At 41.1% G+C, this 25,009-nt stretch overlaps 1 pseudogene; it reads right to left on the bottom strand.

Annotated features, from left to right (window-relative positions):
- Window positions 1–302: 302 nt before the first annotated feature.
- Window positions 303–25,009, bottom strand: part of LOC103232642 (GTP-binding nuclear protein Ran-like) — a 67,574-nt pseudogene continuing 42,867 nt past the window's right edge.

Raw genomic sequence — 25,009 nt, 5'->3', positions numbered from 1 at the left:
GTATTGGAAAAGGCAACATTCAATTGGTTAAAAGGCATTATTCAGAAAGAACCAATCAAGAGAGAGCAGGCAAACAGGAATAGAAGTTCTCACTCTGGGCCCCGGGTTTCAGGCTGTTTTGAGTTTGAAGGTGGGGTTTAACCAGGGACCCACCTCTATCTGCCTAGGCATTTGGCTGCTTCCAGTCACTATCATTGTAATGGAATATTACTTACTCATAAAAATGAATGAAGTACCAATACAGGCTACATCATGAATGAACCTTTAAAGCATTATGTTAAAAAGACAGACACAAAAGATCACACACTGTATGACTCCATTTTTATTTATTATCTGGAACAGGCAAATCCATAGAGATAGGAAGTAGATTAGAGGTTGCCAGGGGCTCAGGGGGAGGGGAGAATGAGGAATTTCTTTCAGGGTTTCTTCATAGGATGTTATTTGGTACAGGGTTTCTAAAGTTGATTGCAGCGATGATGGCACATGTCTGTGAGTATACTAAAAATCTGAATTGTACACTTTAAGTGAGTTAATTGTATGGTGTGTAAATTGCATCGCAATAAAGTTGTTTACATATATATTTACATATATATATTTAAATAAGAGATGGAGTCAACATCACCAATACCCCCTCATAAAGCCAAGACAATTTTTTAAGATAAAGAGAACAAATTTTACTCATAAGATATGAAATCATACTGTAAAGTTATAATAATTAAATAAGTGTGGTGCTGATTTGGGATTAGGTGAGCAAATCACTAGTGCCCAGAAACTAACCCGTGCATTTGTGGATTTGATTTATGATAGACATAATATTTCAAATCAATAGGGAAAGAAGACTGACTCCTCAATAAATGAAATTGAGACAATTTGCTATCATCTGGAAAAAGGTAAATTTCTACCTCCTACCACACACGTACACAAATTTTGGAAGGGATGGATTAAATCTTTATATATGTAAAACCCAACTAAAAATGTATTTAAAGAACATGTAAGAGAATATGTTTTTTACCTTGAGGTGAGGAATAGCTCTCTAAAAAGAACCAAAACAAACCAACAAAAAGCAACCAAAATCATAAACAGTAGCCTTCCTTAAATTGCATCCCAGAATTAGGCAGATTTACTAAAGTGGACACTGCCAACCCTTTAACGACGAGTGCACCCACCCTCCAGTTCCTGGGAGTGCTGCTGCTAACAGCTTATAACTGCAACCTTCTCCATAGAATTGCACTCAGTTGTTGGGAAATACCTTGTTCTATTAGTTTTCTATTGATGCAGTTACAAATGGCTACAATCTTAGTGACTTAAAAAACACACACAAAGGTATTATCTTAAAGTTCTGTAGAAGTCCAACAGGGGTCTTTCTGGGCTAATTAAGACAGAGGATGCAGCAACAAGGAAGCGGAGATCAAGCCCTCACCCACGTCAGAGGCGTTTGAACCAGAGCAACTCCATCTTGAATAGGAGCTGGGTAAAATGAGGCTGAGACCTACTGGGCTGCATTCCCAAGAGGTTAAGGCATTCTTAGCCACAGGATGAGATAAGAGGTTGGCACAAGATACAGGTCATAAAGACCTTCCCGATAAAAACAGTTTGCAGTAAAGAAGCTGGCTAAAACCCACCACAACCAAGATGGCAATGAAACTGACCTCCGGTCATCCTCACTGCTACACACCCACCAACACCATGACAGTTTACAAATGCCAAAGCAACATCAGGAAGTTACCCTCTATGGTCTAAAAAGGGGAGGCACGAATAATTTACCCCTTGTTTAGCATATAATCAAGAAATAACCATAAAAATGGGCAGTGCCCTCGGGGCTGCCCTGCCTATGGAGTAGCCATTCTTTTATTCCTTTACTTTCTTCATAAACTTGCTTTCACTTTGCTCTATGGACTTGCCTCGAATTCTTTCTTGCACAAGATCCAAGAACCCTCTCTTGGGGTCTGGATCAGGACTCATTTCCAGTAACAACCGGACACCAAATCTGTCCATTCCTTTATCTTGGACCTTCCAGATTCTGGAACTATGAGAAATAAATCTCTGTTGTTTATAAATTACCTAGTCTGTGGTATGTGATTATAATAGCACAAACAGACTAAGACACCAGGTTACCATTACCATTGTGTTAGCTAATTGGCTTTATCCAGGGGAAAAATAAAATTCTCATATATTTATGACAGGAAGTGATTCTGACATTTGGAGTAAGATGGCGACCGAAGTTAGGCTGCTACCCTCCCACAGGAACTGGGAAATGAGGATGCTTTCTCCCTTGATGTTTACATTTCAAAGAGATGACTCTTAGGTCCATTCTTGAGAAAGTTATTTGTGGGTCACAAAGATGGCAAAAGACCTATTTAGTCTGCAAAAGGATTTATGCACATTTAAAAGAGAGGAGAAAGTGCTTACAATTATAAGTTTTCTCAAATAAATGTTCTGGAAAAAAGGAGGGGAGAGAAATCTCATGCCTTATTTTCAACTGGGGTAACTAAGCCTCTTATTGTTAATTTGTATCTGTCCTTACAATCTCCTACCTGTATTACTATAAAATAGTAACGTGAAATTTTTTTTAGTTATCTTTATTGTGGTTTTTTTCCCTTTCTCTGGGCAGTTGTAGCCATCTAAAATCAGCAAATCTGTAGTAAAATACAAAGCAAAGCAATTATTAGAAGCATGATAGAACATCAGAATTACTAAATTTGTAGAAAGTGAAATTTTTAGAAATTTTTATCTGCCTTGGGGAAAAAACCTTTGAATATATTATACTAATGCTGAATAGTTAAATTAGATTTTTAAAAAATATTTGAAATACACTTTTATTCTGATTCTAAACAAAAAGGAATGGCAATGACAGGAACAAACAAAATTTCCCCACTGAACAACATAAGGATGTTTCACATACTCATACCAAATCTCTATGCCAGTTAGGCACAACTGAATATTGTGATGTGACAGTAGCAGTCTTACATTTGAAACTCAAGAAGAAATCAATTGCATTCCCAAACAGCTAAATATGCAGGTCCAAACAATGAAGGTATTTTTTAAACTGTCACATTCACTCCAAAGCCCATTCATCTCCTTCAGCATCCCACAGATGGAGCACATGTTGCCCTTAGCTAGATAATAAAGTGGCACACACAGTATACCACTTGACATCACAGAACAGCTGCCTATAATAGTAGACTTTTGACACTGGGCTCCAGCTTCATTCTCACAGGTCATCATCCTCATCTGTGGGAGCAGTTGTCCAAGCAACCTCTGATTTAGAGTATGTTCATACTACACTGCCAAAGTTGGGTCCATGACAACCTCTGGTGAGGCACGAGCAGGCATGGCAACAAATTCCAAGTTAGGGTCTCCAATGAGCTGTCTAGCAAGACAGAGGAAGGGCTTTTCAAAGTTATAGTTACTTTTTGGCATTTATGACAGAAATGTCATAATACTGAAGATTCTTTTTTCAGTAGAAGACAATAGATGTTTCCTTCAGTTTCCCATCTTTAATATCCATTTTGTTGCCATACAACATGAGGATGTTTTCACATATTCATACCAGATCTCTATGCCAGTTAGGCACATTCTTATAAATAACTCAGGATGTTACCTCAAATGTTATAATGGCACACTGGGCTTGAATATAATAGCCATTTCTCAGTATACCAAATTTCTCCTGGCCAGCTGTATCTCATACAGTGAACTTAATAGATTCTCTGTTGGTGTGGAACACAAGGTGATAAACCTCAACACCTAAGGTGGCTACACACTTCTCGAATTCACTGGTCAAATGACATTTCATGAATGCAGTTTTTCCAGTACCACCATCACCAACCAATACCAATTTGAACTGGACTTGGGGCTCTCCTTGGGCAGCCACCATTATGTTCCTTTCAGAAGTGTCTCTGTGCCTATCCAGCTGAGGCTGAAAAGATGGCAGAAGCCCGGAGTCTTAATTAGCAACAAAAAAAGTTTCATTCATACATTAATTTTACAAATTGTTGTGATTTCTTTATTGCTTGCACTTTCAAATAATTAACTATGGAGCAATATTTTGTAGTTCCTCATGAAGTCTTGCCCAATCCAAGCCTATAGAGTAGCTTAACTCAGAACCATGCTAATTTCAGTTTTTAATTAAGAGTTTTTCTTTGATGCCCCAATAAATTTCTCCGAGTTTCCATCAATTACATGAGTAACATCACATTTACATGGTAATTTAGGCCATTCAGTGATTGCTCCATCTTCCTAAATAACTTTAAGATGAGAAGTAGAAAGAAATCCATGGCCATCATCTAGTTAAAAGTCTTATAAGGCACTGATTTTAGAGTACGGATTGAACTTCTAGTGTTTAATGTGCACAACTTTAATTTGCTTTGTGTTTGGTTTTTGGGTTTTTGTTCGTGTTTTCTTTTTTTGTTTTTGTTTGTTTTGTTTTGTTTTTTGAGACAAGGTCTCACTCTGTCGCCCAGGCTGGAGTGCAGTGGCATGATCATAGCTCACTGAAACCTCAAACTCCTGGGTTCAAGCAATTCCCCCACCTCAACCTCCCAAGTAGCTGGGACTATAGGCACACACCACAACACCCAGCTAATTTTTATATTTTTGTAGGGCATGAGGCCTCGCTGCGTTGCCCAGGTTGGTCTTAAACTCCTGGGCTCAAGCGATTCACCTGCCTTGGCCTCCTAAAGGGCTGGCATTACAGGTGTAAGCCACCATGTCCAGCCAACTTTAGTGTTTTAAGCCTTAAGGAAAAATCCATCCTATGGGCCATTTTTTCCACTGGTCTAAATAGTTATATAACAGTCAGCTAAATCTCTATAAATAACAAGCATCCACCTTTGTTTATCCACCCATACTGGAGAAAATCTGCCTCCCAATATTAGTAGTGACACTATATCTGTCTTTTGTGGTTGCTAGTAATCTGTAGGTGCCAGATTTCTGTTCATCTGTTAATTAGATATTTTTCTTTTTTATGTCATTCTTTCAATCAAGCCAGTTAATAAAACATTTTTGTGTTAAAGTTAGAACTTGAGTACCTGGATGCATACTAATTACTTTAACTTTGTTATTATCAAAAATTACTAATGAGGATGATCTCACTTGTACTCGGCCAATAATCCAGAGCATATCCACAATGGGAGTACAGTTTAGAGCTCATTGGAAATATGTAGTTGGAGGAACCATTACTGGGAGTGCAGAAATTTGGTGTAATAATAATGTTTGCTTTCTAATAAATGTGATTCTTTATTGTGGTGATTCAAATAACCTCTGCCTGAGTAGTACTATGAGAATAGCAATCAGTTTTTTAGAATACATCTTTTTGAGGCAAGAGAATCATTAGAATCTGGGAGGTGGAGGTTGCAGTGACCAAGATCACACCATTGCACTCCAGCACTCCAGCCTGGAGGACAGAGTGATATCATGTATGAAAAATTTTTTTAAAAAATAAAGAATACCTCTTTTCAGTTGAGTTCAGTACCAATATCCATTACTCTAGCAAAGTTCTTTGTGGGAACAACTGTCTAGTCCTCCTGCGGTGCTGGCTTCACATAGAAAGCATGAATCCAGCTATGGTTCTCCTTCACTTTGATAGCAGTATGAGTGATCAGCAGCACCTGAAAGGGTCTCTCCCAATGGTGTGACAACCTGTCTTTCCTTTGAAATACCTTTATGTGGATGAAGTCTACTGTTCTATAAGGGTGGCAGACTGACTCAGGCAAGTCCTTATGACTTTAAGTCTCAGGGTTTCTAGGGGAAAGAGAAGGCCTTTTAACTATTGAACATCATTATGAGAGGATTCAGTTAAATTGGGAACAGAACATGGTCTCAGACCCAAGTTCATAGGCCTGCCAACCATAAGTTCAAAGGGAGAGATACTATGCTTACTTGCAGGGGTCACTCTAATTTTTGATAAGGCTAGTGGCAAAGCTCTAAGCCATTTTAACGTGTTAGATTACTAAATCTTGGCCAAGTAGTTTAATTTTAGAGTTTGATTCATTCACTCTACTTCTCCAAAGGACTGAGGTTTATAGGAATCTACACACATTTGGCATAATTCCTGGGCAACAGTAGAAGTAAAATGACTTCCTCTGTCCTAGTCAATGTGCTCTGGTATCCCAGAAGTGGGAATTGTGAGTTTTAAGATACACTTTACCACTGCCTGAACATCAGTTTTTTATTTTTATTTTAAGTTCTGGGATACATGTGCAGAACGTGCAGGTTTGTTACATAGGTATACATGTGCCATGCTGGTTTGCTGCACCTATCAACCCGTCATCTAGGTTTTAAGCCCTGCATACATTAGGTATTTGTCCTCATGCTCTCCCTCCCCTTGCTCCCCATCCCCTAACAGACCCCACTGTGTGATGCTCCCCTCCCCATGTCCATGTGTTCTCACTGTTCAACTCCCACTTATGAGTGAGAACATGCGCTGTTTGGTTTCCTGTTCCAAACATCAGCTTTTTAAATTGTATTTGATTGTGGTAAGAACATTTAACAAGAGATCTACCCTCTTAACAAATCTCTGAGAGTACAATATAGTATTACTAGCTATAGGCACAATGTTGTACAGTAGATCTTTAGGTTTATTCATCTTGCTTAACTGAAGATCAGCTTTTGAAGACAGAAAGATTTCAGGCCATCCAAACGTCATACATACCACAACTAGACAATATCTCTTGCCTTTTATAAGCATTAGTTCTGTGAAATCTAACTGCCACCACGTTCCTGGTAAAGTTGGTTACAGAGAATTTCCTGTGCTTATATATGGAGTGCCCGTAAAGAATAGCATATCAATAGCATACATTACATAGCAAATCTCTTTAATATGTTGTGAACAATTGTATCTTTTTGGTAGGCCTAGTAGGGGTCTAATGCCTTTAAAATTCCTCTTTTGTTCACATCATTGTGTCCACATAACACCACTAACCAAGCAAATTGGGACTGAAGTATAGGAATTACTGTTAGGTAATTCCCACAGTCCAATCAAATTTCTTTTAGCTCCTTTTTCAATTCATTTGCTCATTTCTTTTTGTGAAGCACATTTTAAAAAATGAACAAAAACTTCTTGTCGTATTAAAAATAGAGCTTCTAAGTTTGGAGCCAGCCATGTTTTAGAAGCAGCTTTTGGCAGGGCGCAGTGGCTCACGCCTATAATCTCGGCACTTTGGGAGGCCGAGGCAGGCAGATCACCTGAGGTCAGGAGTTCAAGACCAGCCTGGCCAACATGGCGAAGCCCTGTCTCTACTAAAAATATAAAAATCAGCTGGGTGTGATGGCACATGCCTGTAGTCCCAGCTACTTGGAAGGCTGAGGCAGGAGAATCGCTTGAACCCTGGAGGCGGAAGTTGCAGTGAGCCAAGATCGTGCCATTGCACTCCAGCCTGGGTGACACAGAGAGACTTTATCTAAAACATAAAAATCAAAAATAAATAAAAGCAGCTTTTACAGCTCTATCAGCAAAATGAATTACTGGTACCTGAGAAAGCAGGTGTGAAGTCCCTAACAAATCAGCTATCAATTTTCCATGTGATTTTTTTAGTTGTTATTGAAGTCAAAAATCCTCTATTTAGAAAATGTTATCTGTTGCATGACAGACACCAAACATATATTTATTATGTTTATATTTTTATGTTTATTTTTACTCCAGAACTAAGAATTGCAGTTCTACTAACTGGTATTAACTCATCTGCTTATGCAGAATTAATTGCAGATAAAGCATAAGCTTCCGAAGCCATGTGATAAGTCGCTGCAGCTAGGAAGCTTTTTAAGTGGGTCACTTTTAGCCATACTACATTACCAATTCATAAACATTATTATATCATTTTGAACAGGAATATTACATAAATCAGGTCAGATTTTTCAAACTTTGGACATTTCAAAGCTAACAGAGAGGCTATCACCAATTTCTGCTGTTCAAAAGCCTCTTCAGATTCTAGGAACCAAACCAGAAGATCTGAAGGATTATCATGGAGTTGCTCCATCAGAGGTTTTGCCCACTCTGCAAAACCTGGAATCTACTCTCTTTAATACCGCATTAGTACCAAAACTGTGTCTCAGTCCATTTGGGCTGTTATAACAAAATACCATAAACTGGGTAGCTTACAAACAACAGGCATTTATTAATCACATTTTGGGAGGCTAGAAAGTACAAGATCAAGATGCTGGTAAATTCAGTGTCTGGTAAGGATTCACTTCCTCATAGATGGTGCCTTCTGGTTGCATCCTAACATGATGGAAGGAGCCAGGAAGCTCTCTGAGGCCTTTTTTTATAATGGCATTCATCCCATTCATTAGGGCAACACCCTAATCACCTCCTAAGGCCCTATTTCTAATACCATCACATTGGAGATTAGGGTTCAACATACGAATTGGGGAGAGAATGAGACATAAACATTCCAACCACAGCACTACATTTGGCTGTTAGATCTGCAAAATGAGATGACTCTTAGATTGTACCACTCTAAGACCCACAGCTGAACACAGATGCCTTAAATAGTTTACTCAGAAAAGCAATGTTGCAATTTATCTAGTGAGGCCTTATGCCCTTGTGAAGCAAAGAATTGTAACAAAGTCAAAGTGTTCGTTTTGCATTGCTCCTTAGTTTCTGAAGCTACCAGCAAAATCATCTATATTTTGAAAAATTATAGATCCTTCTGGTGAAACAAATTTCTCTAAGTGTTTCTGTAAATGACTAGATAAAACAGTAGGGGGAGTCTCAAAACCCTTGAGGAATTGTCTGCCATAAGCATCAGACTCCTTTATGAGCAAATAAGAATTTAGACTTGTCCACTTACAAGAAAAGAAAGAGGGGGAAGGAACAAAAGAAGGAAGGAAAAAAGGGAAGAAGGGAAGGAGGGAAGGAAGGAAAGAAGGGAGGAAGGGAAGGAGAGAGGGAGGGAGGGAGAGAGAGAGGAAGGGAGGGCAGAGCGTAGAAAAACAAAAATCAGACGATACTGACATCAGAATAGATGAAGGATTAGTAACTACAGGTGTTAACGGGAAAACAAATTAATTTACTTCTCTAAAATCAGTACAAATCTATACAGAGCTTACCCACCTTTATCAAATTTACCTTTCTTCTTTACTGGAAATATGGGATTACTACAGGGTAAGTACCCCTTCTAAATTATCCTTTGTTTTTGTTTGTTTGTTTGTTTGTTTGTTTGAGACAGGGTCTCATTCTGTTACCCAGGCTTGAGTGCAGTGATGTGATCATGGCTCACTGTAACCTCAAACTCCAAGGTTCAGGTGATCCTCCCATCTCAGCCTCCCAAGTAGCTAGGACTACAGGCACCTGCCATCACGCCCGGCTAATTTTTTTTTATTTTTATTTTTTGTAGAGACGAGGTCTCACTATGTTGCCCAGACTGGTCTCAAACTCCTAACCTCAACTGATCCTCCTAACTTGGCCTTCCAAAGCATGGGGATTACATGTTTTTCTCATTCTTTTATAACTGGTTTTATTATGTTTAATTGAGCTCTCAACAAAGGATATTGTTGACACATAGCCATGGCTCATCTTTTTGTTAAGCTATTTTTTATATCTCAAATTAATCCAATATTGTCATTCCCTTTGATTAAATGCTCCTTCAAGTCTTTTGTTTACTTTTAAATTCAGTTGTCTGACTATTATTATCATTATTATGATTGAGTTGTCAGAGTTCTTAATGCATTCTGGATACAAGTCCTTTATCAGATATATGATTTGCAAATATTTTCTCCCAGTCTGTGGCTTGTCTTCTCATTTCCTCAATGGAATAGTTTGAAATGCAATTTTTTTTTCATTTTTTATGAAGTTCAGTTTATTTATTTTTTCTATTATGGGTCATGCTTTTGGTGTTGTATCTAAGAATCTTTGTCTAACCTAAGCTCATGAAGATTTTCTCCTGTGTTTTATTCTAAAAGATTTATAGTTTTTTACTTCACATTTAGGTGACTTGTTTCAGCTTATGGGGACTTTTCCAGCACAGTATGAGACTGCCACTCTTTGCCATACCTCTTTTCTTTCAGAAGTATATAGTATCCAAATCAGGTGGCTTTTCCCAAAAGGCTCCACAGACACTTCATCCACAGTACAGAATCCAGTAGCTATTAAGTTGCACAGCAGGTCTCTCACCAGTAGGTTTATAGGAGATTCAGGAGAAATGAAGAACACATGTTCCTTAGTCAAAGGACCTATCTCTATGGGAATGACAGAGGAAAGCGGACAAGTAGAAGGCTGACCCAAAACATTCATAACCTGTATTAACCTGTCATCAGATGGGAAAAGTTATTGACACATTACAGTCCACTAGTTCTCACCTTTGGGATTCCCTCAATTTGTCAATTTTGAACCATCTGCCAAGTATTTCCTCGCTGAAAGTTTTGTTCTAGGCTCTCCTAATTCTCTTACCTTTGCAGTTTCTGCATCATCCAGAGTGTCCTTCTGCAATCCCTCTTCCAACACCCTGGCTTCTTGCAATAACAACATATAGCCTCCCATCTTTCTTTCTTCCCTTTCTGGATTGGTCATTGCGGGGTTATTCCCTTCAGTAAAGAGTTCTAACTAAGCAGAGAACAAAGCAAACTTTAATCACTTCTTTTCTTTTTTTGTTCTTAAATTATCCCAAAACTGAGTAGCTGCTGCTAAGATTTGAATAATAGTTTGCCTTTGCCATCCTACTATCTTTTCCTTAATTTGGGTTTGGATAGTCAGTGACAGAGCTAAAATAAAGGTGGTTAGAGCCAGAGGGCAATTTTTATATGACCTTGGATCCATGCCAATAAATTTTTAGAATGCCTGAACAAGTCACTGATGGAAATTAACGAGGTACTCACCTGTCGTATGAGTGAACATCTGCAATATCTTCCAGTTCCTCTTTACAAGAAAGGTTTCAAGGAACCTCTATCCTCAGATTATCCATATTTGTGGGGGATGGTGGATAGTCAACTTCTCTTGGCCACTATACCCCTGATGTGGTAATCTTCTGGGCACCAACATCCTTGCTCCATCAAAGGATCAAAGTCTGCTCATTGCAAAATTCCATGCAGTAGCCAGTACACATCTCCACACATGGGGCTGTAAACTGAAAACATGCTGCATAGTACTGCATATTTCTGGGGCACAGGGAAGAGAAGCCTTTAAATGAGTAAGAAAAGGATCTGAACCACCCAAGAGTCCTGATAGCTAGCTACTCAATGGCATCAGCTTTGCTGGCTATCCAAATAGGAAGGTCTGGTTTTCCTCACATTGAGACAATAAAAATGTAAACTACACAACACTTCAGTTCCAGTTTTGACATTCATAAGTTTAATACCTTGGTTGCCTGTCTTTTTCCAAGTGACAAGTGCAGCTATTCTCCATTCTGTTGCCTCAACAATTTTTTGTTGCTATAATTGAATACCATAGACTGAGTAATCTATAAAGAACAGAGGTTTATTTACCTTATGATTCTGGAGGCTGGGAAGTACATCAAGGAGCCAGCATCTAGTGAGGGCCTTCTTGCTGTGACATAACGTGCTGGAAGGTATCACATAGCAAAAGAGTAACAGCATGTCAGCTAAGGTCTCTCTTCCTCTTCTTATAAAGCCACCAGTCCCATCATGGGGGCCCTACTCTACTGAAATTATCTAATCCTAACTGCCTCCCAAAGGCCCCACCTCCAAATACTATCAAATACGAATTTGGGGATTAAGTTTCCAACACATGAAATTTGGAGGACACATTCAAACCACAGCACAGTCTTTTATCCAAGTTCTCAATCATCCCATGATAATGTCTCTTTATTATTTCTGCCTTTCTAGTTGTGTGTTGTGTGGTATGTAGATGATAAGACCTCCTGGAGGTGGAATCTGGTCTAAAACATAAAGTAGACTCAGGGCTAGGCCACCAGGCAAACTTGTATCCTCAAATAGAGCAGGTAGTTGTAGAAAGTTGTACCTTCATCTCCCTTTACAGGGAAATCTATTCTCTAAAAGATCATCACCTCCCCCTTGCCTGGGAGCCACTACAGTCAGTTAGAAGCAAAGAAGGATAAGGACATGCAGGGGAAGCAGAGGGAGCAGGCACAGCAGAGAAAGGAGGAGGAGGTCTCCATGAAAAAGAAAGTGCCTTTAATTTTTGCATTTCCCCTCTTTTTTCTTTTCATCTGGCTATCTGAATCTTTTGTTTTGTTTTGTTTTGTTTTGTTTTGTTTTGTTTTGTTTGGATAGAGTTTCGCTCTTGTTGCCCAGGCTGGAGTGCAATGGCGCTATCTCGGCTCATCACAAGCTACAGGCATGCACTACCATGCCTGGTTAATTTTGTATTTTTAGTAGAGACAAGGTTTCTCCATGTTGGTCAGGCTGCTCCTCAAACTCCTGCCCTCAGGTGATCTGCCTGCCTGGGCCTCACAAAGTACTGGGATTACAGGCATGAGGCACCATGCCCAGCCTATCTGAATCTTTTTTAAGGCTAGTCAAGTAAAACAGTTGGAGTGGAGAAGACACCAAGAAATCTATAATCAGTTGTGATCAATTAGTTGTAAACAGCACTGTACTTTGACCAGCCCTAAATTATTTTTAACACTACTCTTAGAACAATATTTATCCCATAAATACCAGGAACTCATTCATTCAGGATGAAACCCCTCCAAGGTTCTATTCAAATCAAAAGAACCATCCTCCCACCACTACATAACTGGATTCTCATGTGCATAACCATCACAAATGTGACAGAGAGATATTAGCTATTTAAGAGAGAGACTTGAAGGCAATATTCCTGTCTTCCCATATTTTTCAACCATATGATGACCCTGATTGAATTTTAGAGTCTACATTACCCATGTTTATTTAATAGTAACATATTGAATTTGGACAGGTTGGATTGTCTAGGTAGTAATCCCAAAAAAGAGAGCACTAGAAAGAAGACTTTTTATAATTCCGGGTCTCCTACCTGATTGTTTTATGGTTACAGACTGTCAGTTGTCTGCTCATGTCAGGAGCTACCATATATTTCCATGTTCTCATCAACAAAATTGTTGGGGAAATATAATTAAACACAAAATCTTCTCCTAACCCAGAATTCCTCTCCACAATGGTAGTAGAGAAAGAACGTTTTATTATTGAGTCAGCATTAAACCAGAGCATGATTCACATTCCAAGTAACTCACTAAGAGACTGCAAAAACAGAAAGGAATCTCACCCGCTAATACAGCCAAGCAGATACAATCCATTATTTACATGTTTTCAAGTAAATAAATAATGACTAGTCCTCAAGTAAGAAGATTTGGCAGCATTGTTGTCACACATATTTCACCCAAACTTTACCTAGTAATTGAGGTGACATTCTGTGCTAGTTAATTGGCTTTATCTAGAGGAAAAAAATAATCATATCTTTATAACAGGACATAGTTTTGCAATTTGGAGCAAGGTGCCCACCAAAGTTACATTTCTACACTCCCACAAAAACTGGGAGATGGGGTGCTACCTCACTTGATGTTTACATTTTAAAGAAATGGCTCCCAGGTCTTTGAGAAAGACATTTCTGCGTCATGAAGCTGATAAAAGGTCTATGTAGTCTTCAAAAGTCTTCACTGAAATTTCAATGAAATACACACACACACACACACACACACGAAGAAAATATAGTTGACCCTTGAACAATGTGGGGGCTAGAGGCACTCCCTGTGCAGTTGAAAATCTCCATATAATTTTAGACTCTTCAAAAACATAATCACTAATAACCTACTGTTGACCAGAAGCCTTACTGATAATTCAGTCGATTAACAAATATTTTGTATGTTAAATGTATTATATACTGTATTCTTATAACAAAAGCTAGAGAAAAGAAAATGTTATGAAGAAAATCATGATAAAAAATGTATTTGCTATTAAGTGGATCATAAAAGTCTTTGGCCAGGCACAGTGGCTCATGCCTGTAATCCTAGCACTTTGGGAGGCTGAGGCAGGTGGATCACCTGAGGTCAGGAGTTCGAGACCAGCTTGGCCAACATGGCGAAACATCATCTCTACTAAAAATATAAAAATTAACTGGGCGTGGTGGTGCGTGCCTGTAATTCCAGCTACCCAGGAGGCTGAGGAAAGAGAATCACTTGAACCCAGGAGGTGGAGGTTGCAGTGAGCCGAGATCACGCCACTGCACTCCAGCCTGTGCAATGGGAGCGAGACTCCATCTCATAAATAAATAAATAAATAAATAAATAAATAAAATAAAAGTCTTTGTCCTCGTCTTCAGGTTGAGTAGGCTGAAGAGGAAAGGTGGTCTTACTTTCTCGGGGTGGCTGAGGTGGAAGAGGTTGAAGTGTAGTCAGGAGACACAGGCACACTTAGTGTAACTTTATGGAAATTAAATACACGATAATTTCTGTCTGACTCTTTTGCTATTTAATTTCTCTAAAAATGTGCCTATATGGTACCAATTCTTCCACAGTTTGCTTTAGTTTCAGTGCATGCATCATAGAAGGGTACATGTCATAAAAGAAGTCAAAAGCAATCTTGAATAATCAGAACCCTTCTGCAAAATTGCCTAATGTCAACTTATTTTCTCATACCGCTTCTTCTACATCTTCTTCATTGTCTGGCACAGGTTCAGAAACACTCATCTCTATCAGGTTGTCTTCTGTTCATTCCTCTGGTGTGGTGCTGATTAGCTCTTTAATTTCTCCAAGATCCACATCTTGAAACCCTTCCCACCACCCACCACCACCTTTTTTTTTCCACCTCCACAATCTGCTTCATTATTTCCTTGATTGGCTCTGTTGTAAATCCTGTGAAGTCACGCTGGACACAGTTTTCTCCAGCAGGAATTTATTGTTTTAGGCTTGATGGCTTTTTCCATAACAACGATGGCTTCTTCAACGATGTAATCCTTCCGGATTTTCATGATGTTCTATCAGAGTTCTCTTCCATAGCATTGACAATCTTTTCCATAGTGTACCATGTGTAATGTGCCTTAAAGGTCCTTATGGCTACCTGATCTAGAAGCTGGATTAGAGACATTGTGTTTGAGAACAAGGAGACCAATTCAAGGCCTTTGGTGTTGAACTCATAGGGATCTGGATGGCCAGGGGCATCATTCAATATCAAAACAACTTTAAAAGGCAGTCCCTTACTGGCAAGGTACTTCCTGACTTCAGAGACAAAGCATCTATGGAACCAATCCAGAAACAGGGTTCTTGTTGTCCAAGCCTTCTAGTTATACAACTGGAAGACTGGCAGCTGGTGTTTATGTTTTCTCTTCAAGGCTCAGGGGTTTAGCTGTTTTATAGATAAGAGCAGTTCTTATCATAAAACCAACTGCATTTGCACAAAACAGTAAAGTTAGCCTGTCCCTTCCTGCTTAAAATCTTGGTGCTTGCTTCTCTTCCGTACTAACAAATGTCCTTTCTGGCATTCTTTTCCAGAATAGGCTACTTTAATCTGTACTAAAAACCTGTTCAGGCAGATATCTTTTCTCCTCAATGATTGTCTTAATGACATCTAGAAACGTGTCTGCTGCCTTTTGATCAGCAGAAGCTGCTTCTCCAGTTATCTTGAGTTTTTTTTTTTTTTTTTTTTTTGAGATGGAGTCTTGCTCTGTCGTCCAAGCTGGAGTGCAGTGGCGTAATGTCAGCTCACTGCAACCTCCACCTCCTGGGTCCAAGCAATTCTCCTGTCTCAGCCTCCTGAGTAGCTGGGATTACAGGCATACACCACCAGGCCCAGCTAATTTTTGTATTTGTAGTAGAGATGGGGTTTCACTATGTTGGCCAGGCTGGTCTCAAACTCCTGACCTCAAGTGATCCGCCTGCCTCAGCCTCCCAAAATGCTGGGATTACAGGCATGAGCCACCATGCCTGGCCTATCTTGACATTTCTTTTTTTTTTTTTTTTTTTTTTGGAGATGGAGTCTCACTCTGTCACCCAGGCTGGAGTGCAGTGACGAGATCTCGGCTCACTGCAACCTCCACCTCCTGAGTTCAACTTCAGTCTCCTGACTAACTGTGATTACAGGCGTGCACCATCATGCCTAGCTAATTTTTTTATTTTTAGTAAAGACAGGGTTTCACCATGTTGGCCAGGGTGGTATCAAACTCCTGACCTCAAGTGATTCATCCGCCTCAGCCTCCCAAAGTGCTGGGATTACAGGTATGAGCCACTGCGCCTGGCCAAAAGCTGCATTTTCAATACAACATAAAAAGGTATTTTGCAAAAAGTTCAAGGTTTTCATACCTACTGGCACAGCTGCAGCAACAACTTCATCAATTTCCTTTTCTTTTTTATAATTAGTCTTTACACTGGATTCATTTATCTTGAAATGGTGGGCAACCAAAGGTCGGGCACGGTGGCTCACGTCTGTAATCCCAGCACTTTGGGAGGCCGAGGCGGGCAGATCATGAGGTCAGGAGATCGAGACCATCCTGGCTAACATGGTGAAACCTGTCTCTACTAAAAACACAAAAAATTAGCCGGGCGTGGTGGTGGGCACCTGTAGTCCCAGCTACTTCGGAGGCTGAGGCAGGAGAATGGCATGAACTTGGGAGGCGAAGCTTGCAGTGAGCCGAGATTACGCCACTGCACTCCAGCCTGGGTGACAGAGCGAGACTCTATCTCAAAAAAGAAAAAGAAAAAGAAATGGTGGGCAACCACAGCTGCAAATCTCAATCTATGTTACATATCAAGCAATTCACCTTTTTTCTTGTAATGTCATGATTTTTATCTGCTTCTTAGGAGTACATCACTAGTGGCTCTTCATCCTGTGGCATTATTCAAGGTTTGTCCCACCATAGGTCCCATGGTGATATTCAAGGTTTATGGTATTGCACTGAACACAATGAAAAACACATGAAAATTGCAAGAGATCACTTTTTATTGTGATATGCAATTTACTGGAGAGACAAACTACTCATGCAGAGATGATTAGTGTCCCACGAAGTTCTAAGCAGATGCCCACAACACTTGGGCTCACAACAATAGCAACAGGAGGTGGCTACAAAATTGTTACAGTAGTACAGTATATACTACAGTTAATTTTATGCAGTTATGACTTAACATTGCATCTCTACTGTTGTTTATATTTCTCTCTTGGACTGCACATGTTACTATGTATGGTATATGTTTGTGTGTACATGTGAGATGCCCCATACTTTTAAACAACCAGATCTTGAGAGAACTCACTCACAATTGTGAGAACAGTACCAAGGGGATGGTACTAAACCATTCATGAGAAATTCAACTCCATAATCTAGTCCCCTGTCATAAGGCCCCATCTCCAACCTTGGGGATAACAATTGAACATGAGATTTGGTTGGGGACACAAATACAAACCATATCACAAGGATCAGAAGCAAATCATAAGAGCAGCTAAAATTCAGAGAAGGTTGAATTCTCAGTTTTGGTGAGTCTCCTACACCAAAATCAGGGTCCCAGTAAAGAGTGGGACCCTAAGACTCGGAAGAGAGATTACTGAGTAGATGCATTTGGGAACCTTGAACTCCAAGATCCTCCAGAAACTTCTGGACATGCAGAAGTGCTGCAATCCTCATTTTAGAGGACAGCAGTCCCCCCACCTCTGGATTGAATATCATGAAAGGAACTCAAATGAGGCACTGTCTGGGACAATGCCTGCCCTTCTCAGGATCTGCCCCCCTCCCTTCCCAGCAATTAGAACAATAACTATGGTCAAATTTCAACATGGGATAACTGGAGAAGTGCTTGACCTGCTGAGGGAGGAGAGGAATTATACACAAAAAGAGAGTCATTACATACACAAAAGGAGCTACAGAACTTAGCTGACGTTTACCAGCAAAAACTGGAAGGGTATATCCGAGGATGCTGGATCTACAGGACAGATTACAAAACTGAATAGAGAAAAGTGTGTTAATATGGAGGTACTCTCCTGTGACACAGGATTCAGCACACTGGCAGGGGCCCCAGAGGCCAGTTTTGAAATGGTTTTAGGAAGGCAGAAAAAAGCAGTGGTCCACACTAAATGAAGTAGCAATACTAGAACTTAGTGGTAGACTATAGAGGAATAGATCAAAAGGCTTAGAGAAGTGAACATGTTAGGATGGATTTATTACATGAGACAAGAAGACCGACCAGTTGACTATGTTCATTGGAGGGGCCCAGAGTATAGTTCACTTACCAAAACAATAAGGAATGTGATAGTGAGGGGACACAAGCATTATTGAAAAGCTTCAGCCAGGCGCAGTGGCTCACACCTGTAATCCCAGCACTTTGGAAGGCCAAGTGGGGAAGATCATTTGAAGTCAGGAGTTCGAGACCAGCCTGGCCAACATGGTGAAACCCCGTCTCTACAACAAATACAAAAATTAGCCAGGCATGGTGGCACATGCCTATAGTCCCAGCTACTTGGGAGGCTGAGGCAGGAGAATCACTTGAACCTGGGAGGCAGAGGTTGCAGGGAGCCGAGATTGCACCACTGCACTCCAGCCTGGGCAACAGTGAGACGCCGTCATAAATAAATAAATAAATAAATAAATAAATAAATAAATAAAAGCTTCATAGTTCGTTGGGCATGGTAACTCATGCTTGTAATCCCAGCACTTTGAGAGGCCAACGTGGGTGGATTCTTTGAGCCCAGGAGTTCAAGACCAGCCTGGGAAACATAGGGAGATCCCATCTCTACAAAAAGAAGAAAAAAAAAACAAAAGAAAAGCTCCATAGCAGTAGCTGTCCTCTGTAAAACTGGGCTGATGATAGGAGATGCTCATACAGAACTGGGCTCCCTAGTGCTAATAGAGGTGATAGGATTCTGAAATAGGGGAAACTAGGTGGCGACACTTAACCGTCAAAAGTGAATTGGTTCTAAGTATAGGCAGCAAGGTTGAAATGACACGAAGGGATGCCTCCTGACTTACAAGGATTTAATGAGATGGCCCATAGAACACTGTGTTCCTAGGGGCAATTCAGATAAACAGCCAGCAAAGGTATTACTATATATAAATATATAGATAAGCAGAAGTCTGAAGTCAGTTGCCTCAATGGAAAGTCACAGCTTCTTTTCTAACTTCCAGACCTAAGCCAGTTCTCAGACCCCAAGCCCATAAAATGAAGAAAAGGTCAGGTTCCCATGAGAAAGGGCCCTACAACAACATGGTAAGTATATTTAGTAGTATTCTCCAAGCCTTCTCCAAAAGTGTCTATGACCATTTACTCAGATAGCTGGGGAAAGGGGAATACAGAGACTCTTTCAAGTCTGCTGGACCCAGGAAATAAGTAGACACTGATACCCAGGGGCCAAAGTGTTACTGTGGCCCACTTGTTAGAGAGAAGCTTATGGGGGTCAGGAAATAATTGGGATATTGGCCCAGGTTTGTCTCACAATGAGTTCAACAGTCATCTCCATGACTCCCAAATGAATCATCGGATTGAATACATTAGCAGTTTGCGGAATCCTTACCTCAGTTCTTTGCTCTATGGAGTGAGAGCTATTATAATAGGAAAAGGCCTATGAAAGCCCCTGAAAGTCACCACCATCCCCGAAGAAAAACCTTTCAATGGCCAAAACAGTAAATAAAAACCAATATTGCATCTGGGGGAAAGGAGAAATAGCAAAGATTAGTGTCACCCTCAAAATATTAAATAATGCAGGAGGCATGGTCCTCGTCATATCTTTCTTTAATTAATCAGTCTGGGGGCTGGGCATGGTGGCTCACACCTGTAATCCAAGCATTTTGGGAGCCCAAGGTGGGCCGATCACTTGAGGCCAGGAGTTCGAGACCAGTCTGGCCAACATGGTGAAATCCTGCCTCTACTAAAAATACAAAAATTAGCCGGGTTTGGTGGTACACGCCTGTAGTTCCAGCTACTCAGGAGGCTGAGGCAGGAGAATCACTTGAACTCGAGAGGTGGAGGTTGCAGCAAGCCAAGGTCACACCACTGCACTCCAGCCTGGGCAACAGAACAAGACTCTGTCTCCAAAAAAAAAAAAAAAAATTAATCAGTCTACCACCTGCCCAGTAAACAAAATAGTCCCAGTTGTATCTACTGAACTTGATGTAGTATCTTTACTAAAGCAAATTAACACACCTCTGGTAGACGGTATATGGCTACTGATTTGGACCAATACATTTCTTTCATACGTGTCAGGAAGGAAAATCAGAAACTGGTTCTATTCACATGGCACAGACAGCAGTATATATTCCCAGTCTTACCCCAAGGCTAAGTTATTTTTCTGCTCTCTCTCATAACTTAACAGGACCTGAACCAACTAAATACTTTATAGAACATCATATTGGTCCACTCTATTGATGGTATCATGTTAACTGGAACTGATGAGCAAGCAGCAGAAGTACCCTGGGTGTCATAATAAGATGCACATTCTAGAAAGTAAAAAAAACCCTGCAAAAAGATTCAGGGAGGAGCTACATGAGTGAAGTTTTTAGGGATCCAGTGGTCTAGGGTCTGGGGAATGCTGGGACATCCACTCCAAAGTGATAGACAAATTATTGCACCTTTAACCGCCCACCTTTAAGAAAGAGTCCAAAGGTGGGACTCTGGGTCTCGAAGCAATATGGTCTACACTTAGAAATACCATAATAACCCATTTACTGAATGACATAGAAGGCTACTAGTTGTGAGTGGATCCCAGGACAAGAAAGGCCTCTGTAGCAAGTCCAAGCTGCAGTAAATGCAATTGCACCACTTGGGTAATATGCTCCAAAAGATTCCTTGACATGAGATGTATCTGTGGTAGAAGAAAAATGTGGACTCCCTAAGCAGCCCAAATAGGAACCGTGCAGTGCAGACCCTTAGGGTTCTGGAGCAAGGCCATGCCATCTAGAAGCAGAAAGCTACATACCATTTGAAAGGAGCTCCTGGTATGCTCTTGGGCCCTGGTAGAGACTGAGCACTTGCTCTTCAGATTTTTTTTGTTTTTAAGAACCGGAGTCTCACTCTGTCACCCAGGCTGAAGTGCAATGGTGCGATCTCGGCTCACTGCAACCTCTGCCTCCCGGGTTCCAGTGATTCTCCTGCTTCAGCCTCCCCAGTAGCTGGGATTACAGGCATGGGCCACCACACCCAGCTGATTTTTGTATTTTTAGTAGAGACAGGGTTTTGCCATGTTGGCCAGGCTGTTCTCAAACTCTTGACGTCAGGTGATCCACCCACCTCAGCCTCCCAAAGTGCTGTGGTTGCAGGTGTGAGCCACCACACCTGGCCCAGATTTTTTTTTTTTTTTTTTTTTGAGTACTTGCCCTTTGGATATCAAGTATCCGTGTTCCCAGTATTACTCATCACGAGCTTGGGTCTGTCAGACCCATCCCATCATAAGGTTGGGCAGGCCCCAGCAGCAATTTATTGTAAGATAAAGTGGTACATCCAGCAGGATTGGGTGCTAGCAGGCCAAAAGACCCAAGCAAGCTATAGAAACAGGTGGTCCAGACACCAATGTCACCCACAACTGATGCCCTGGTGCTTCTTCCTTAACTGACACCAATGGGCACACGGAAGGGGAAGTATTCCTTATGATCAGCTGGCATAAAAGGAAAAATCTCAAATTTAGCTCATGGATATATCGGCTCAGTACTTGTGTACCAGCTGAAAATATGTAGCTACTGCCCTACAACCCCACTCAAAGGTGTCTCTGAAAGACAGTGAGCAGAGCTTTGGGTGGTACACTTGGTCACCCACTTTGTGTGGAAGAAGTGGCCCAAACTTATTATACTGATTCATGGGAAACAGTGAATGGTTTGGCTGGTTGGTCAGCGGATTGGAAGGGAAAGATGGAAAGATTGGGATCAAGGAGGTCTGGGGAAAAGGCATATGAGTGGGACTATGGGAATGGGTACAAAGTGTGAAGGGTTTTGTCTCTTTATTTTAACATTAATCAGAATGCATTCACTGCAGAAGAAGCACTAAATGACCAAGAGGACAGGATGATCTGGCCAGTAGATGTCAGCCAGTCTGTCCTCTGCCATCCCAGTGCTTACACAATAGAGTAGCCACAGTGGCAAAGACGGAGGTTACGCATGCCCAACAACATTGGCTTCCTCTCACCAAGACTAATGTAGAGATGGCTGTGGCTGAATGTCTAATCTTCTAGCAACAAAAACCACACCAAGTCCCCAGTATGGCACCATCCCTTGAGGATATCAACAAGACATGTGGTGTCAAAATGATGACATTCAACCCCTTCCCTCTAAAAAGGTCAGTGGTTCATTATGACAGAGATTGCCACATATGCCACATACAAATTTTTCCTTCACTGCCTGCAAGGACTCAGTCAGCACCACTACCTGAGATCATGATGTATCTGATCTACCAACATAGAATCTCTCCTAGCATCACCTCAGACCAAGAGATTCACTTTATGAAAACTGTGATGCAGCAGTGAACACATGACAATGAAATTCATTGGCCCTACAACATTGTGCACCATTCAGAGGCTGCTGGTGTAATAGAGTGATAGAATGGCATTTTAGGGCCGGTTGCAGTGGCTCACGCCTGTCATCAATCCTCGCACTTTGGGAGGCCGAGGCGGGTGGATCATGTGAGGTCAGCAGTTCGAGATCAGCCTGGCCAACATGGTGAAACCCTGTCTCCATTATAAAATATAAAAATTAGCCGGGCATGGTGGTGGGTGTCTGTAATCCCAGCTACTCAGGAGGTTGAGGCAGGAGAATCGCTTGAACCCAGGAGGCAGAGGTTGCAGTGAGCCGAGATCGTGCCATTGCACTCCAGCCTGGGCTACAAGAGCAAAACTCTGTCTCAGAAAAATAAATAAATACATAAATAAATGATTTTTTTTAAAAAGGCACTTTAAAGGCACAGACGAAGCACCAGCTTTGAAACTGTCCCTGTGAGGATGGGGCACTATCCTTCAAGATGCAGTATTTGCAGACAGTCCCTGACTTATGATGGCTCCACTTAGAATTTTTTGACTTTATAATAGTGCGAAAGTGATACACATTCAGTAGAAACTACACTTCTACACTTTGAATATTGAATCTTGATCTTTTCCTGGGGAAGTGATATGCAATATGATACTCTCTTGTGATGTTGGTCAGGGGCAGCAAGCTGAGCTCCCACTCAGCCGGGCAATCACAAGGGTAAACAGCCAATCCTCTACAGTGTACAACGTTGCCAGATGAGTTTGCACAACTGGAAGCTAATATAAGTGTTCTGAGCATGTTTAAGATAGGCTAGGCTAAGCGATAATGTTCACCAGGTTAGGTGTATTTAATGCATTTTTGACTAACAAAGTTGAGGAGCATCTGTACTCTAAACCAGGGATCAGCAAATTATGGACAACATGCCAAATCCAGCCCACTGCCTGTTTTGATAAATATGATTTTATTGGAACATAGCCATGCTCATTTGTTTACATACTGTCTTTGGCTGCTTTCATGTTACAACATCAGAGTTGAGTAGTAGCAACAGAGACCATATGGACTGCAAAGTCTAAAATATTTACTGTCTGGCCCTTTATAGAAAAAGCTTACTGACTCTAGCTCTAACTCAGAGATCATCATATAGTGTTCTGGCCCCAACAGGGTAAATACATGGGTGTAAGAACCAAGACATGGAAGTAAGAATGACCCTCTCATCATCACTCCTAATGAACTACTTGAGGAATTTATGCTTCCTGTCTCCACAACTTTAGGATCTATGCATCTAGAAGACCCAGTTCCCAGATGGGGATCACTTCCACAAAAGGACATAGTAGGAGTCCGACTACACCCAAAGCTACACCTATTAGCTGGTCACTTGGGCTCCTTCTGCCAATAGATCAGTAGGTATGAAAAACAGTTGCCATATTGACAGTGGGGATTGGCCCTAGATTATCGTGAGGATGTAAAGTTGCTGCTATATAATATGAGCAGGGAAGAGTATGTTTGGCATTCATGTGACCAACTGGGGCATCTCTTGCTACTGTAATGCCCAGTTTTAGCCATGAATGAGCAAGTGAAGCAACCACAGACCTGATACGGGCATGAAAACGAGCTCAGACACACAGCGATAAAGGTATAGGTCACCCCATCAGGAAAGCCACCCAGACCAGCAGAAGAACCAAACAAGTTAGGGAAATCTAGAACGGGTGATGAAAGAAGAAAAGGAGAATATCAGTTAAAGTCTCAGAACCAATCAGAGCAGTCAAGGCTGTGGTTTGTTTAAATCTCCTCTTTAAGGCTGTGGTTTGTTTAAATCTCCCACCAACTAGAATCCTGGAAAAACCATGCCCAAATACAGTGAACTTAATAGGAAGTAGCAGGTGGATCTGATTGGTCCAAGGAATGAACTGTAGACACTGTTGGTGCCTTACATTGATCACCTTCATTAACTGGTGCATCCATTCCCCAGCTACATTGAGTGCTGTGGCTAAGAGTTTACACCTTTAAACATCTCCAAATAATTACCCTTTGCTAAGAGGAGCCACCTCTTCTGAAGACAACTGGGAAATTCAAACACCTCCCACCCCCACCCCACACCACTACCAACAATGACCAATGACTGACTGATAGGCCTAACTCCCTTGCCTCCTAATGGAAGAACTCCTCAAGTTCCTCATTGCTACATGAAACAACTCCTGACACGTTACAGGCCATGACCACACGCATTCCTCCCCTGTATCTTCCTACTGTCATTCTTTTACAGGTTTTTCCTAAAGAGCCCTCCCTCAATAAATCACATACACCTAAATGCCTGCCTCAGGCTCTGCTTCTGGGCCTTTCATGCAAAGGCAGAGCCATTTTCCTTAAGCTTACTGACCAGAGCACATGCTCCTTGCAGGCAGGAATGCCCCAAAGAAAGGGGATAAGTCACAGATGCCAAATTCTTAGTCCCAAATCACAATTCAGCAAGTCACTCCTCCTCCCATGAGGAGCAACAAAGGGCATAGAAAAGCCTGGAGTGTGACCTGAATATGTGTCCCTTCACCTGAAAACTGGGTAAATTAGGAATAAGTAATCCCCCTTGTCTTGGGTTGGCTCCCCAGAAGCAGGCTCTGAGATAAGGATTCAAGTACATGCAGTTAATTTAAAGCAGTGCTCCCAGACCTCAATAAGGAAATTGAGGAAGCGGGACAGGAAAGC

This window comes from Chlorocebus sabaeus, chromosome X (genome assembly GCF_047675955.1).
Source record: "Chlorocebus sabaeus isolate Y175 chromosome X, mChlSab1.0.hap1, whole genome shotgun sequence".
Classification (NCBI taxonomy): Eukaryota; Metazoa; Chordata; class Mammalia; order Primates; family Cercopithecidae; genus Chlorocebus; species Chlorocebus sabaeus.
Note: the sequence above shows the minus strand (reverse complement) of the source record. Positions and strands in the feature narration are given on the sequence as shown.